At 47.0% G+C, this 16,824-nt stretch overlaps 2 pseudogenes; both read right to left on the bottom strand.

The window, feature by feature from the left end:
• Positions 1–1,238: 1,238 nt before the first annotated feature.
• LOC149344158 (uncharacterized) lies at positions 1,239–2,813 on the bottom strand (annotated as a pseudogene).
• Positions 2,814–3,108: 295 nt separating this feature from the next.
• LOC149344157 (uncharacterized) lies at positions 3,109–8,549 on the bottom strand (annotated as a pseudogene).
• Between the last annotated feature and the right edge of the window lie 8,275 nt (positions 8,550–16,824).

Genomic DNA, 16,824 nt, shown 5'->3' with positions numbered 1-16,824 from the left:
CATTGCTAAATCATTGTTACGAAAGAAGCCAAAAAAAATCACAATTCCTTTTTTGATCAGTTGGCTAACCTGCAACCAAGAAATATTACACAACACGAAGCAGCGACACCTGATATGTTCCATCTTTTAGGGCCAGTTACGGTCGTCAAATGCTTTGCTTTCAAACCACTTTCTTATTTGGTATAGAGAGTCTTAAAATCTGGCATCTAACTTGATTTGTTCAGTACCTCCTTAGATCTATTGTATGTTCCTGCTCCTTAGATCAGAATGTATCATCATCATCATCATTTATTATGCCCTCAAAGATACTGTCTGGGATATTACATAAGGGGAGATGCTAGTTGTAGACATTGGATTGAAAAACATTCATTTCGTCAAGAAGAGCTTGGTGATCGGAGGGCCGTGTTAGGTGGCCGCTAGTCCGCGACTACTGGCGACCTTGTTGGCCCACCCCACGAAGACAATTTTTTTTTAATAAGTGGTTTAAAGCAATGAAATTTTCTGTGCCTATAAAGTTTTTCTGCTCTTTTCAAAACTCTAATTAGTTTTTCTATAGCTTTAATAGTTCTTGTTCAGTATCCCTGAAAAGTGGAAAACAATGGGATTTTTGTGCACACTTTTTTATATATTTTTTCAAACGAACATTGCAAGTTACCTTATTCTACTCTGTAATAACTTTAGAGCACTGAAAACTAGCCAGAATTTTCTTTTGGTAGCAGCTGGTATTGAAAATAAAATGGCAAAGTTACAGCTTCTAATCTCTATGCTTCTAATTAGATCTAATTACCGTAATGATGTCTCAAGTATATTGTGATTACAAATAGATGACGATGTGTAGTATGTTCCAAAGAACAAGTGTGCCAAGTTTCGTTGCAATAACTCTTATAGAAGTGTGGAAAAATTTGTGCACAAACTTTGAAACAAAACTTCTGTTTGGGCTAGATGGTGCATAGCTTTCTTTTAAATGAATTTAAGCGCACAGGAACACGCACACAAGAGGAGGAAACACATAGGACAGGCGCTGTCCTGTGTGTTTCCTCTTCTTGTGTGCGTGTTCTTGTGCGCTTAAATTCATTAAAAAAAACAAACAAACTGAAAATTTCCAAAAAATGCAAAAAGAGAAAACTGCAACTGAAGGTTTGAGTAAAGTTTCACAAGTTCTTTATCTTCCTCGCACCAGGGGTGCCCCGCCAGAGACGGTTGGTAACTCGAAGACTGAAGCTTATTTCTTCGCACCAGAGGTGCCCCGTCAGAGACGGTCTCAAGATGATTTGAGACGCAGGGATAAAGGGAATAACTGAAGATTTATATACAAATATTTACAGAATATACAAGTTTGATACAACGGCAAAGAGACAAACAACAAACAGGTTGGAACTGGCTAATACTAGGGGAGGCCCCTACTCGGCGTAGCCGAAGATGCATAGCACCTGACCTTAGCGCAGAACCCCGCTTCTGGCTCCGGGGCCCAGTTTTAAAGCCCTAAAGGCCCGGCCCACATTCCGTAGCACCCAATCATTCTACATTCTTCATATCACTGGCTAATCGAGAGCATGGTCAGCCCTCCAACTACCGTAGGGTAACACCCTTTCCAGAAAAACAAACGCACGGTCGTGCCAGCATGTGCGGAGTGGAACGTTCTCTCCATCACAAAATAAAAATAAAAACAAACACAAATACACATTCGTGCCAGAACGTGGGCGAATCGGTTCCGCGGGACGGGTGGACACCCGTACTTCCCGGCGCGTTCGCGAGCGGCCGCGTTCCAAGAAAGGAGACGCTCCGCTTTGAGTGCCCCCAGCCGTTCCAATGACCCCCGCGAACGCTACCGATCCCTTACAGTTTGAAACGTGTATATTTACTGAAACAGAACTGAATGCGCATGAAACTTTCCCAAGATGGGAAATGGCCTGTCCTGCAAATGTTCAACACCACTAGAACTGGCCGGTACTGTACGTAAGGCCATCACTATCTTTGAGGCTTGAGTCTGCAACACGAGCCCTTTTGGCCATACTGCGACGGTTGGCTCGTGCCTCAGCAGTCTGGCGGGCGGACATCTTTTTGATCTGCCTCTCATTTCGAGAGCTGGTGAGCAATAGAAGCTGGTCACTTGAGAGCACACCAAGCTCCTCTAGCACACGCTCCAAACTTGCGTGCCTTCATTGAACCACAGCACTCCATCTCGACAACCGTCCGTGATGCGAACTTAGTTTTCGGGCACAGCAGCCAGATACTGCTGTTTAGGGATTCTGCCGCGTTGTGTGTCTTGCCTTGGATGCAGCGGGCCAAGAGTATCTCATCTGTCAGCCGCCTGTATATCGGCAGCACTGCCTTTCCCTGGGCTTTTGTGAGGAGAGGTGTGTGCTTGGGTGCTGGTTGGCTGAGGGCTTCAGCTCGCCTGTGTTTGCACCATGACTCGGGTCCCTCAGGGCAAAACTTATGGCTGCTAGCCCCATCACTGGAGCAAGAGTGGCAATAACTTGCCCGTATGGCAGAATACATCTTTAGAATGCTGCCTCGATTACTAGTTACAGCCATCTGGTAGTAAGTCTGTAACTTTATCGCAGCAGACTCCTTCAGCCTCGCCCCTCGTGGTAGTGGTGTTTTCAGCTGGCAGAGGGCACTTCGTAGACGTTTGGCAACACGGTTTGTACAGTCCTCCTTTTCAATGTTTAGGGGACCATAACCTTGTGCATGTTGCATAGGGCAGTGTATGCTTTGCTGTCTCCATCACTTAGAAACTTAGTGAAGCGGAGGGGCGTCTCATAGGAAAGAGTTCGCTGCCATATCCTACATGCTGCCTCTGCTTACATGGCATGCGAGGAACAGTCAACGCTTTTTTCACATACGGGGCCATGGAAAGCCTGCCAGATTTCTTCCTCGCTGGGCAGCTCCTTGTGTCGGCTACACCCATGACAATAATTTGACAGCACCAAAATCAACGCATGTCCTGTGTCCAGAGACCACGGTGCCCACTCCATTGTGGCTTTTATGCCCTCGTTCTTGCCATGTGCCGTCATACGTGACTGCTACCACCGTGCCACCAACTAGTGGTGTCAGCAAATCAAGTGACGCACATCACAACGCTTGCAGAGCCGTGGTCGCTTGGTCGTTCATCGTTTTCGAAGAATGCAATCTTCTTTCAAGAAAAGAAGTTTTGAGGAAATGGCTATCCAAAGTTGCACCTTTTATTTCATTCACCAAAAGGCACTGGGGTGATAGCCTTTCATGTCCTTTTCAGCACAGGGCTTCTTGGATGCCTTGTCTCGAGATCGAAGTGCTTTTGCTGCCTTTCTTTTCCGCAAGACGTCCTTTTCCGCTGCTCTGCGAAGAGTGTGTTGGCCAGTTTGCAGCCCAAGTGTAGCACAGTATTCTGTGTAAGCACGGCGGGTCCCTGCATTGTACTTGCAAACTGCCTCATTGACAGCCGTCTCTGTTGCAATCAAAGATGCATTTTTCTCTTTTGGCAGCAGCGACCAAATGACTGAATGCAGGCTTTCAGCAGCATTTTGGGTTTTTTTTCCCAAGACAACGGCTGAGGAGCTGGACATCAAAAAGCCGCTGGTAAACAGGCAGCAATGCATCTGAGACATGCCTTGCAAGATGGTACTTATGGGAGGGCAGAGGTTTGCCCTCTGCTTCTGCAGCCTGGTGTTGGCACCAACTCTGCGGTCCTTGGGGGCAAAGTTCGTGATGTGGGACTTCATTGGTGGATGTTATGTGGTAAAAAGTTGCCATCACAGCTTTCCGAGTCTCTCAACATTGTCGTGATCGTGCAGGGCCTTGCCATAGTGATTGGCCAACTTCTTAATTAAATCCTGAGTGAGGCCACCTTTTCCACCAATAGGCCGACCCTCTTTGCTTTTTGTGACAAGAGCACGCAGGGCTGTGCCGATCCTTTTCTTGACATGGTTCACACAATCCTTTTTTGTGAAGGGGATAAAGGGGATGTCTCATCTTTGCAGAGTGCCAAGAAGTTTCTACTGTCCCCATAACAAACAATGTTTGTGTATTGCAAACCATGCTTCTGAAAGGACCTTCCACATAGGAGTAAGGCAGCTTCAACTTCCACTCTGCCAGATTTAAAATCCGTGTTTTTTTGGCAGACGTGGCATGCTTTCCAGTCACGATAACCATCATTTCCTTCTTTGGGGCCCACCGTGCATCATCCGTGACATTTGAGAGTATGACACATTCAAGCACCAGACCCCTGTAGAACTCGATGACAGTACCAATTAACACCTATGTGAGACGTGTGGCCACATGTCAACCACATCCCATCATAGACAACTCTTATATTATTATTAAAGGTAGGGTCCATCTCATTATAAACAATGCGCCCAGCTGCCGCAGTACCAGAAAAAAAATATTGGCAACAGCTCTCTCACTGGCCGATCGGAATTCAGATGTTTCTGAAATGTCTTATGGTGTAACCCTCTGTGAGACACACTCATTACCGACCAGAAATCGTTCAGAGCTGTTGCCCCTTTGCCAATGCTATTTACAGCTTGTGTAGCCCTCAAGTTCACGTCGAAAATTCTACTTTCCGCAGCGATGACCACTCCTTTGCGACGGTGCCGCAGAAAGCGCATATGTTTGCTCCAATTGTGCTGCCAACCCAAACCAAGCTTGTTCCCAGCTGAACCGTAAGTCCTGGTTGGGTGCACTGCTGGCACTTGGCATTCTTGAGAAGCGCGTTTAGGGCCATGACTTGTACACAAAACGCGGCTCCAGGTACGCCTGAATGGTGCGCCCGGTGCTCGTGGACGGCATGGTGCCGTCGTATGAAGTGCCGAGACGAGAACCCGCGACATGCGCGGTGCCTTAATCACTTTGATGCTTCCACCGATGCAGAGCGCGGAGAGGAAAGTTCAGAAGTGCCGCCCGTGCTCGCACACGATGTTTCATCCGCGTGTGACGTGCTTGGCAGCGGCGCCACCAACACTCGTAGCCGCGCACGAAGTACTCGCCTGCGCACGCGTAACTTCGTCAGTGTGCTGCACAACAGGAGTACTTGAAGCAGACTTCACCATTGGCGACTGTCGCTTACGGGTGCCATAGGCACGGGCCATCTAGTACTTCAGAGGCCGCCGACCCATGTGAAAGCCATTTGCGAAGCCATGTTCCGCAAGTACTGACGAACATGGCAGCCACATAATCCGTATTCGAAACTAAGCTCTTTGCAAGAGACATGCACGGCGAGCCGAGGATCTCTGCGGAAATGACGGACACCACGGGCACGGCGAGGTGGTGGTGGTGGAAAACAGGAAAACATTTATGTATCAGCTGAGCCAGAGGGGGCCAGCCCTGCCCGGAGAAGACGACGCACCTGCCAAGGAGACCAATCGCGCAGCGCGCGCTGCTGTCACATGGCGAGCACCTCCAATCCGAAATTTTCGCGCGACCTTGGCAACTTTTGCTTTTGTTGGTATGATAGCTCTATCTTCTTATCATCAGGTCTTGCTTACGCGTTCGCTTCCGCTCGGAGGAGACCGCTGAAGCGGGCAGTTTGAAGGCGGAGGAACGCGCCGGATCTTACAGATGCGGCCCAGTTGAATGGTGCAACACGGGAAAAAACTACGGCAGCGACCATATGGTCATAGAAATTCGGCTCAGGTTAAATTTTCGGGACTCCGTGTTACGAGTCAAAATAATAGATTGGGATAAATTTAGGTCCATCAGGGAGGCTGCGGGTAATAAGTCTTGGCCTTCTCTGACTGAGTGACAAAAAGAATTTAATCAGCATATAAAGGAGGCCACGGAAGAACAAGCAACCTCCAAGTCCAAAAATTAGACAACCACCTCTTACATCTCATTAAATCAAAGAGGGAATTGGAGGGCAGATGGAAAACTCAAAAATGGAACAGAAATCTCAGAAGGGGGATTGCTAAGCTCAATAAGGAAATTGAGCGGTACGCAGCCAATCTGTCCGAATGGAGCTGGGCCGAGGTGTGTGATGAAATGAGCTTCAACATGAGCCTTCCCAAGACCTGGGCTATCCTCCGCTACTCATGGATTCCAATCACACCAAGAAACGAACCGGACTAGACCAGATTAAGATCAAGCATAAGTTCAAAGGGGGAACGAGCTGCTGGATACAATCAGGACAACATATACTTGTCAGGATTCTGGCCCCCCTCTACCTACCTATACTGGGCCCGAGAATAAGGCCATAGATGCTCCAATTGAAATGGCAGAAATTAGGGCGGCCCTGCAGTATCTCAAAAAAGAGATCTGCTCCAGGACCAGATAGTATCACAAACACCATGCTTAAAAATATGGACGATGACTCCTTACACTTCATTTGTGAACTAATGAATAAAATTTGGGAAGGGGCTGAAATCCGAGAGGAGTGGAAAATCTCCAAATTCATCCTTATTCCTAAACCGGGCAAGAAACTTGAACTATCCAACATGAGGCCCATATCTCTCACCTCTTGTCTGGGAAAGCTCATGGAAAAAGTGACCCAACTCAGAATCTCGACATATGAAAACCAAAGAACTCTGGCCAGTGGAGATGGTAGGGTACAGGCCGGGATTAAGTGCCATGCTCAGATTAAAGCACGACATCCTGGGCGCTCCCGAGGATGGCACATCATATAGAGCCATCCTGGGATTTGATCTCACTAAGGCTTTTGATAATGTTGAGCACAGAGTGGTTCTCGAAGGCCTCAACTCGGATGGAGTACGAAGCAAGTGCTTCAACTATGTCAAAGATTTCCACATCTGCAGGAAAACTGAAGTTAGCTTCGTCGGACTCAGATCCGAGCCCATCAGTACCGGGGGCAGAGGGACACCCCGGGGATCTGTCCTCTCCCCGGTACTTTTCAATTTTGCAATGAACGATCTCTCGTCCCAGCTGAATACAATAGAAGGCATCAAACATAGCATCTAAGCAGACGACATCACAGTTTGCACTGAAGGAGGCTCCAGCGCCGATATTTCGCACAGACTGAAAGAAGCAGCGTCAATAGTTGAGAACTACGCCCTAGATAGAGGACTATCTTGCTCTCCTCAGAAATCTGAACTGTTCTCAGTGTGCACCAAAGCACAACTAACCCGAGAATCCCGCCTACCGCACCAACATAAACCAGTGGAGGTATACGTGGGGGGGAGTAAGGTACCAAGAGTCAGCACACCATTAGGATTCTGGGGTATTTCCTACAGCAGAATGGGGAAAACACCACTATCCTTAAAAAGCTTCAGACGTATATCGACCAGGTAACAGGAATATTAAGGCAAATCTCCCTCAGGAACAAAGGCCTCAGAGAACACTGCCTAATAAGGCTGGTTTGTGCCTTCATAATCAGCAGGATGGCTTATGCCACTCCCTTTCTCAATCTCAATCCTGGCGAAGCGGAGAAGTTAGACATAATGATCAGAACGTCATTCAAAAGGGCTTTAGGCATCCCCCCCAACTCCTCGACAGAGAAGCTTCTAGCTATGGGAATGCATAATACCTGGGAAGAGATTGCCAAAGCAGTCAGGGAGGCGCAGATCTGGCGGCTCAACTCCACTGTAGTGGGCCGAAAAATAATACAAGAACTACGGCTTCCGTCAAGAGAACCACCCTATGTCGCTGAATCCCTGGAGCTTGAAACGCGGAAACTATTCAAAATTGTACCGATTCCTAAGAATATGCTCCCGATCCATGACAAGGAACGAAGGGGGCATAAAACAAAATTTATTCTAAGTAAACTAATGAAAGACCCTCCTCAGGATTTAGCCTATTGCGATACTGCCTGCGGGTTAGAAGGGGTTTTTCATAGTAGTCATAGTCATAGCAGTGGTAGATGGGAACCACTCCCAGAAGTTAATTGGATCCATTAATATGCGTAACGCTTTAATAGCTTAAGAGGCTGCGATAGCGCTAGCATGTACAGGTACCAGAGACAAAACTATTCTCTCAGACAATAAGGCAACTGTTAGGAACTTCGGCAAAGGCCTAATTTCCAGGCAGGCGGCCAGTGTACTGAGGAAGCACCCGCTAAACCAGGAGGTTTCAGTCATCTGGGTTCCAGCTCATGAGGGTCTACCAGGCAATGAGGCTGCGCATCGCCTCGCTCGAGATGTATACACCCGAGCGGCCGTAGAGACCCCGCTACCCGGAGACAAAGACCCCCTCATTACCTACAAGGAGCTCTCTGAGACTCCCACACTAGACCGAAGGATCTATCCATCACCAGATAGCTCCCTAACACCCTCAGAATGTAGAGCCTGGCGAGAAATTCAGGCCGATCGCTTCTTTCTTTATGTTGCTCTGCATAATGAGCTTACAGGCGACCCGGAGGCTTGCAATCTCTGCAACGTACCTCTGAGTCAAAATCATCTAATCTGGCAATGCCCCGAATCTCCGGGAGATAAACAGACTGATCCCCTTGATCAAGTTGCCTGGGAGCCCTACATCCGCAGCCCAAATGCGGATGTACAAAAGATCGCCCTACACCTGTCGGGGGAGGCTTACTCCAAGACCTTCTCTGCGGTCACGGCGCAGGAGGGCCGGCAAGGGGGAGACCCTCCCCCTTGTTGAGCCCCTACCCCAAGGCCCATGTCCGTGTGATGTGAATAAAGTCGTCTCTCTCTCTCTCTCATAGAGACCAAGATGGCCACGCTCCATTGGGCGGTTGTCGAGAGATTGTGCTTGAAAAACTGTTTTTTCGCGCCTTGGAAGAACTTTTCCGCCACCCTTGATCATCAAAACAGTGATTTGGTGTACTTCGTGATGGTTTTTGACGACGAAAATCTATAATAAGGGAGTAATTATTCATTGACATCCACCCAAGTGCAGCCATAAGGCTACAAAGGCAAAAGAAAGCTATACAGCTTTCTCAGAAACTACGCAATTAAAGAAAAATTCGTCTTGGTCCGGGGTTCGAACCTGGCACCATCGCTTCACCGGAGCAGTCGCTCTACCAATTGAGCTAACTTGGACGACAAGCTTACATTTTGTCCAACTAACAATAATTTTAACGAGTATGAACTTCACAGAGACCTCACAGAATTTGCGCGAAGATTGCGAATTAAGGAATTCTTTGCCGAAAAAGCAAACACCCCAATTACTAACCTAGCTCTTTCCTGTAACACGTGGTCAACACGTGCTCACCCTACTGCAGTAACCAGCCTTAATCCCATCCCTCTCAAAGCCGAAAGCACGTGGACGCCGGAAGCGCAGCAGAGTCCCGAATTAGACTTGTACATTAAATCTGTCTCGAAAGAAATTATAGACCAAACAAAGCAAGCTCGAAAACGCAGAAACGTTACCCCAACGGAACAGGCTACTCTGAACCACTTAGCTTCTAGAACCGATATAGTCATTAAACCTGCAGACAAAGGAGGTAGCGTAGTTATCCTGCCAGCCGAAAAATACAAAAAAGAAGCTTTTAGGCAACTTAACAACCCTTGTCATTATAGGAAATTAGATTCAGATCCCACTTCAGAGTTCTGCAAATTGATTCTGAACAAACTGGCAAACTTACTATCAAGAGAACTAATCACGCAGTCCGATTACCACTTCTTAAATCCGCTAAACAAACAGGCAGGACGCTTTTACCTACTTCCCAAAATCCATAAGGTTTCCGCAGAAGACTTGTTTACCGCAGATATCCCCGGCAGACCTATCGTTTCAAACAATAACACGCCCACAGAGAACTTATCAATTTTCCTGAACAACTATCTTGCAGATATTCCCACCCACCTCCCTTCCTTTGTCGAGGATACACCGCACTTTCTCCGCATAATAGAGTCTCTGAATGACGCTTCCATTATCCCAGCAGATAGCATACTTGTCACACTTGACGTCGCCGCTTTGTACACAAATATTCCCATTAATGAAGGTATCGACGCACTCTTAAAAATTCTAACTCAAAGTCCTCACCCGCACGAAACTGAAGTGTACCTCACGCTACTTGAATTGGTACTAACACTCAACTACTTTGAATTCAATTCTTCTTACTACCTTCAAGTATTTGGAACAAGCATGGGCACTCCCTTCGCACCCACCTACGCGAACATTTTTATGGGGCTACTAGAATCTAAACTTCTAAATTCATTTCTAAAAAAACCACTCATATACCTGCGGTACATAGACGATATTTTCATGATATGGGAGCATGGGGCTGAGACCCTGAAGGCATTCGTCACACATTTCAATTCATTCCACCCCAGCATTAAATTCACCTTCAACTCCTCGAAAACGCAAGTCAATTTCCTTGACACCACTGTCCATTTAGAAAATAGCAAGCTCAAAACCACACTTTACAGGAAGCCTACTGACCGACAACAATACTTAGATTTCACTAGCCATCATCCAAGACACTGCAAACAAGGTATATTCGTAGGACAGGCAACGAGACTAAGAAGAATATGTAGCGACGACGATGACTACCTGAAACACCTCCACTCGCTAAAAAACACACTAATCACCAGAAACCATCCACAGACAACCCTTAATAATGCGTTCCAACGAGCAACCACTTTGAAACGAGATGTAGTTCTTAAAAAACGAACAAAAGCTAACAGTCAACGACCTCCTGCACTTATAACGAAATACTCAAACGCGCTTCCAAACATAAACAATATCCTGCGGAAATACCACCCCATTTTAACTGGTAACGATCGTCTCAAGAAAATATTTCCCGACGCACCAAGGGTAACATACAGACGCAACACAAACCTGAGGGACATCCTGGTGCATGCTAGGCTCGGTAAGAAACCACCACCGACAGTAACTTCATGCTCTCGACCCAGATGCAAGACATGCAAACATTTACAAAGGGACACTACGGTTAAAAGTACGGCAAGCGATTTCAGTTTCGATATAAAGACCAGTTTTGACTGCACATCGTCCAATATTATCTACATGCTCCAGTGCTCCTACTGCCAGAAACAATATATCGGAGAAACCGGACAAACAATGAGTGCCAGATTAAACGGGCACCGGGCTGACACAACACGGAATGAACAGAAGGCAGTGTCGACCCATTTTAATCAACGCCATCACAAATTCGACGAACTCAAATTGTTCATTCTTCAGTCAGGCTTCAAATCGACTAGGGACAGAAAATACAGAGAAGCATTCCTAATCCACAAATTTAAAACACTGCAACCAACAGGGATCAACATGTCCAGAGGAAACCTGGAATCTCTCAGGTACATTCCAGGGTCAGCATAATTTTAAATTAACAAATGTCTTGCACGTGGTCAGACTATTTCCTAGAACCTCACATAAGTATATTGTCGCTCCTTGCACCCTTCCCAAGTCATATCTTCCACCCCATTTCCGGCCTTGTCACCCTCTTCCTTTGTTCACCTTTTTTTTTTTTTTCTTTTTCTCCTAATCCCCTGCTACCAGTTCTCGGAAACCATGACACTCCTGTTACCCCCTCTGCCCCCACTTTTTGGCTTTCTCTGAACACGAGCCATTCCCCCCCCCCCCCCCCCCTGCCTTGCCCTTCCTTGGAAATGCCCCCCTTCCTTTCTCCTTCCAGTGCCAGCCCCCCCCCCCCCCCCTTTTTTTTCCCTTGTTATCATTTCCCTGTACCACGCTGACTAATCCTTTTATCTGAGTTTTGCAGGTTCACCCAGCGCCTCCCCCCCCCCCCCCTGTCGCAGCCCCTTCAAAGCCTTTTGTTCATTGCATACCCCCCGGATATAGGTTGTTGCACTATTGCAGCCTAGCGAATGATGATTCACCTCCCTCCCCTTCCTGACACGCATCCCCTCCCACACCACTTTCCTTCCCCACCCCCGGGGCCTTCCTCCTCGGAGCGAAAGCCCTATTTAATCCCTGCCGATGATGAACGCTTTGCCCAGACGAAGACAAGTCCCCTTGTCGAAACGTTGGCTCTAGCAAACTGAGGTTTTCCCCTCCCTTGTTCATTTTGTGATCGCCAAGGACCATCTACCGCACCCTCTCTCTACCATAAGCTTAAAGGGGTGGAGACACCAAATTTGTGGTTCGCGCGTTCTTAGTTTCAAACGTTTCTTATGGCTCCAGGAAGCATGATACACACTCAAAGATTCATATATTCACAGTGAATAATTTATTATAGCATTTTTAGGTGAATGATTTTCGGTTTCGGTTTCGGAACGCCGAGTTGTACAGTGACGTCACAGAGGGGGAAGATCAACTGCTTCGCTTGGTCACGTGGGCCCACAAAAAGTTGTGACGCACCTACTGCTGCATCGTCTGCTTTCTCACACACGTGCTGACCAGCGCATGAAAACAAACAACTGCATATCTAGTCCCAGCAGCTCGGATTCTGACAGATCTGATTCCAATGAGTGAGGACATCGACTTTTTTTTGTTCGCACGCTAATATCGCCTTCGCGGGTTCGCGTGAGGATGCGAAACACTTTGCAAAATGCCAGTAAGCATCGCTGCGCCGCTCTACCCAAGCTGCGCCCACAACCGGTGTCACACTTCGCTACCGTGCAGCAGTACCTGAGCGCTGCTTGGGATGGTGTACAAATACCACAAGAAAAGACAAGATCGCCTTGTTATCAGAACTGCCAGCTATACTCGAGCAGCGACAAAGCATGTCTGCTTATGTTGGGAGCTTTCGGCAACGGCAGCGCTCGCGGGCGCTCCGGCCGACGAGCTCTGCTGCTGCCTGGCTGCCGTGGTCGTCGCTAGGCCTATAGCCTGTATAGCAAGCGGCCGGCGCTTCGGAAGTCGCCTGCGCTATAATGAAAGGCCTACTTTTCACAAATAGCTGTAGTGTTACAGAATCATCTCACAATAAAATAATAGTATGGTCAATCTCATCGACGCCTTCGGCAGCGGAGCTAGCGGGCGCCAGGCGAGCCGGACCCCAACTTCGCGCCAGCGGCAGCTGCTAGGCGCGGTTGTTGCAAGAAATTTGCTCATATCACAGTTGTTACCTCTACCAGCAGCTCAGTATTGGTCAGCGATCCTCAATAATGACACTTGTTTTACATTTCTTGTCCCATGGTTTATTATTTACGTCAAGAACACTCTTTAGCTCGCTTTTATGAAGTCGGCAGACGGTATATCCAGGCTGACCGACCGGCCGGCAGACTCGGCGTACTTCACGTCCGCACAAGAAAATACATAACAGCCATGCTACCGATGCTTTCTAGATTCGAGATACGACAGCATGACTGTGCTAAAAGGGGATCTTTCGGCAACGACACTGCCTGCGGCAACGCCGGCCGACGACCTGCGCGCTGGTCCCAGACCACCGTGTCCCAGACTGCCCTAGTCGTCGCTAGGCCTAGCTGCTTTCGCATAGACTCCGCAGCTGAGGGCGCTTCGGTACTGGCCAGCGCTCAGAAACGTGCTCCGCTCGGCACCCCTTTACTGTGAACTCGCCCCATAATAAAATATATGTTCGATTTCAACGACGTCTTCAGCAACAGAGCTAGCAGACGGCAGGCGAACCGCACCAGGTAGCAGCAGCACAAAACCGGCTATGGGATGAAATTTGCATGCATATCGCAGTCATCACTTCTACCAGGAACTCGGTATTTGCCAACGATCGTCAGAAACGATGCATTTTTGATATTCATATATCCCAGGGTTTGCTGTGAACGTGAACAAACAATACTACCGCGTTCTTCAGATGCCGGCGTTCGGCACGAAGACTGGCGCAGGCCGCCCGGCTCCAAGGAGTGCGCCCTATGTCATCATGACGCTGCCGCTCTCCGCGCTCGCATTGGCTGCCGGTTCTCGTCGTTGTTGTTGCCGCGAGCGGCCCGCCGTTGACATCTAGCAGGCCGGACGCAGGCAACGAGCTTCAATCGGACGTTACAACGCTGTTCGCAACGGCGCGCCACAAACCGAGCGAGCGGCGGTTAGCAGCAAACGCGGCTCGCTGGCGCGGCGACTGCGCTCACGCGGCTGTGCCCCGCTCATCCTACGTCACTGTATTTTGGTATGACGTCACTAAAACTTTCATTTTTCTACACCCCTTGTGACGTGATGGTTGATGGCGCTAGCGATGGGTCTAGATCGTGAGAGTGAGCATTTAGGTAATCTTTGGAACCGAATTAAAATATCTTTTAAACGTTTGTTGCGTCGAACACTTGGCTGTGAGTGTCCTTGCATACATAGGAATCCCATAGTAGGCTTTTTATAGCTTCAAAATTTGGTGTCTCCACCCCTTTAAGAGTGAGAGCAAATTGATCAATAACTTGAAGTGGGAACAGTGTTGCTCAAATGTTTAGAGGAATCCCCCAAGGTGGAGTAGATTTGTAATAAGGGAGTAATTACTCATTGATGTCCACCCAAAAGGACTGTAATGACAAAAAAAAGGACTTGTAAAGACAAAAAATAAGATTTTCAAAAAATCGTTGTTTTGACTATTTTCCGCAAGTTGAAAGCTGCGTCCTCCTTTAAGTCGTCCTGTAATAATTCCTGGTCAGTGTTATCAGATATGCGGCGATACATGACGCAATCGTCCGCAAAAAGACAGATGTTCATGTCTTATTTTCTGCATCATTCGTGTCATTTCAATGCTGGTGACTTTGTTCTTCAAAGCAAATTCTGCGCTAATGTGTGTCTAAGTAGGCTTGGTTACCTTTTGTAGCTGTTATCTGTACACTGCTACTGCTGCTGTTTTCTGTAGGAAAGGGGTACACTCTTTTGTCAAGCCAATCTAAGGCTTTTTGGTGCACCTCCCAACATCACATGGTGTTGAAATAAACACATTTTATATTTATATTTGTATTCATCCCCCCCGTGCACTGCTTTTCAGCATTAAAATTTTTGTGCGTGTGTAAAGCACAAGACGCCCCATTTCTACACCTCAGAACCATAACTGGCACTTTGAAGCTGCAGATTTGCAAGCAAATTCAGACTAGGTGATTGAACTCAATAGCATGCTCTGGTGATGTTCATTTTATTTTGAGCACAATTCACAACTTGCACATCAAATGAAAGGCAACATGACAAAAGGAAAATGCCAAAACAGAGAGACCCAGTGTAGTCTACACTCATAAGGGAAGCGACATAAGCCTCCACTGCTGGAAACATTCGCTAAAGCTTCCAGCCCTGAATTTAATTACACAACCACATGAAGAAAACAAATGTTTGGAAAGAGCATGAATATGCACTGCCACTGTTGCTTACGGTCCTGCAGGCAGTTATGGATCATGTGAGCACTTCACAGCAGTAATAAAATTGACAGGGCATTTGCATCGATTTGAGCAGTAAAAAAACCGGGTAGTGCTATGTTTGAGGTTGACATCGACAGTGTAGGCTTTTTTATTTAATGTGAATTTTGATCTTCACAAAACTTCTGAAGAAGGCTACTCTGCTCATTAATCTGCCAGCCATTTCTTTGATGCCGTGATGAAAAGCATACCTGTAAACAAGCTTTCACACAGCTCATTCTCAGTCCCTCACCAAAGTCCTTTTGCATAGAAAACAAAAATGTCATGAGGCTGAGCACACAATTTAATTGCGTATAATTACCTTATCTAATACCAATAAAGCATTATTATTAATATTATTATTATTATTAAATAAAGAACAAAGTTGTGAGGCAGCCTGCCCAACCGAGTGCAAGTGCATGAAACGTCAACAGTTTGATGCTGTGAACACATGTAGGGGACGTAAAACCAACACAATAAAGTAAATTTCGCACTATTCAATATTACGTGTGCAATAGCACTAAGCTCTGTAACCACATCGCTCGTAAAACTGCACTCAAAACCTACCAAACTCCTGTGACCATTTCTGTGAAGCTAGCAGACCAAAACACCACCGCCCATTTGGACTGAGTTGGTTGTGCACCGAAACTACAGAGTTTCATTCCAAGCAGTTGATTTCACTACCCACAGGTGGCATGGCAATCTGCGGGCCCCTAGAGTTAATGTATAGTACCTGGAGTTGCATGTAGGTGAGCCGTATTGCTACACAGAGCATCAAAATTATGAGGGAAAGCCACACTCTTGTATGCAGGAGGTGGACTTGGTCCAGTGGTTACAGCGAGTGCAGGCTCAATCCACTTGAATCTGGCAGCCAAACTTGCTTTATTCTAGGCAGATTACTGTTGCATGAAATGACACAGCTTGCTAGTAATGCATCGACAGCACTAAGGCCTATATCAATAAGTTACGAACAAAATACTCGCCATGTGGTGGATGGGCGGTGCCATCTGGTATAAAAGCCACAAATCACATACGTTTTCTTCTTAAAAATCACCGAACACTTGTGATAAAATTACGTCTTAATGATAAGAAAAGATCGTTTTCAGTGAACATGTGCACTTGGACAAAATAAAATACCACAAAGTACAAGAACTGTATGTGCACGAGTGTACTTTCAGCAAAGGCCTAGAGCTAAACGATGCTAAAGGATTCGGCTTCCCCACAATACATGGATGCTTTTCAATCAAGTGACCGCATTTAGCCAATAGAGGCGCAAGCAGCACAGGGAAAACAAACGCGCAACTCTAGGTACTTATACAGCAATTCTACGGGCCTCCAGTGAGCCTGCCGCAGGGAAGTGCTGCAGGGAAGTGCTGCAGGGAATTTCATACGCAGTGAAAATTAAGAGTTCTTTGCTATTCTGTGGTCCCACTCAGCAGCTGAATTGGATTGGATTGCATAGCACACTGACAGTGAAGGTCACGCCTTAAAATTTGCACTAGACAGGACAAGACACACACCACATGGAGCATATTCCTGACATAACAGTCCTTAAAAAAAATCCTCTCAACCCATACAGCCATTATGGGGGGGTAGCCGAGCAAACCAAAGCAAAAGTAGAATGAATATCAAGGCACATTTGAGCGTGAAACCCGTATAACGATTATGCTAAAAAAAATCCCATACTGTTTCACTTTTGTTTGAGGCAAAG

This window comes from Amblyomma mixtum, chromosome 5 (genome assembly GCF_055824585.1).
Source record: "Amblyomma mixtum isolate Tamu chromosome 5, ASM5582458v1, whole genome shotgun sequence".
In the NCBI taxonomy this organism is placed as follows: Eukaryota; Metazoa; Arthropoda; class Arachnida; order Ixodida; family Ixodidae; genus Amblyomma; species Amblyomma mixtum.
This window is presented reverse-complemented; position numbering and strand designations above follow the sequence as displayed.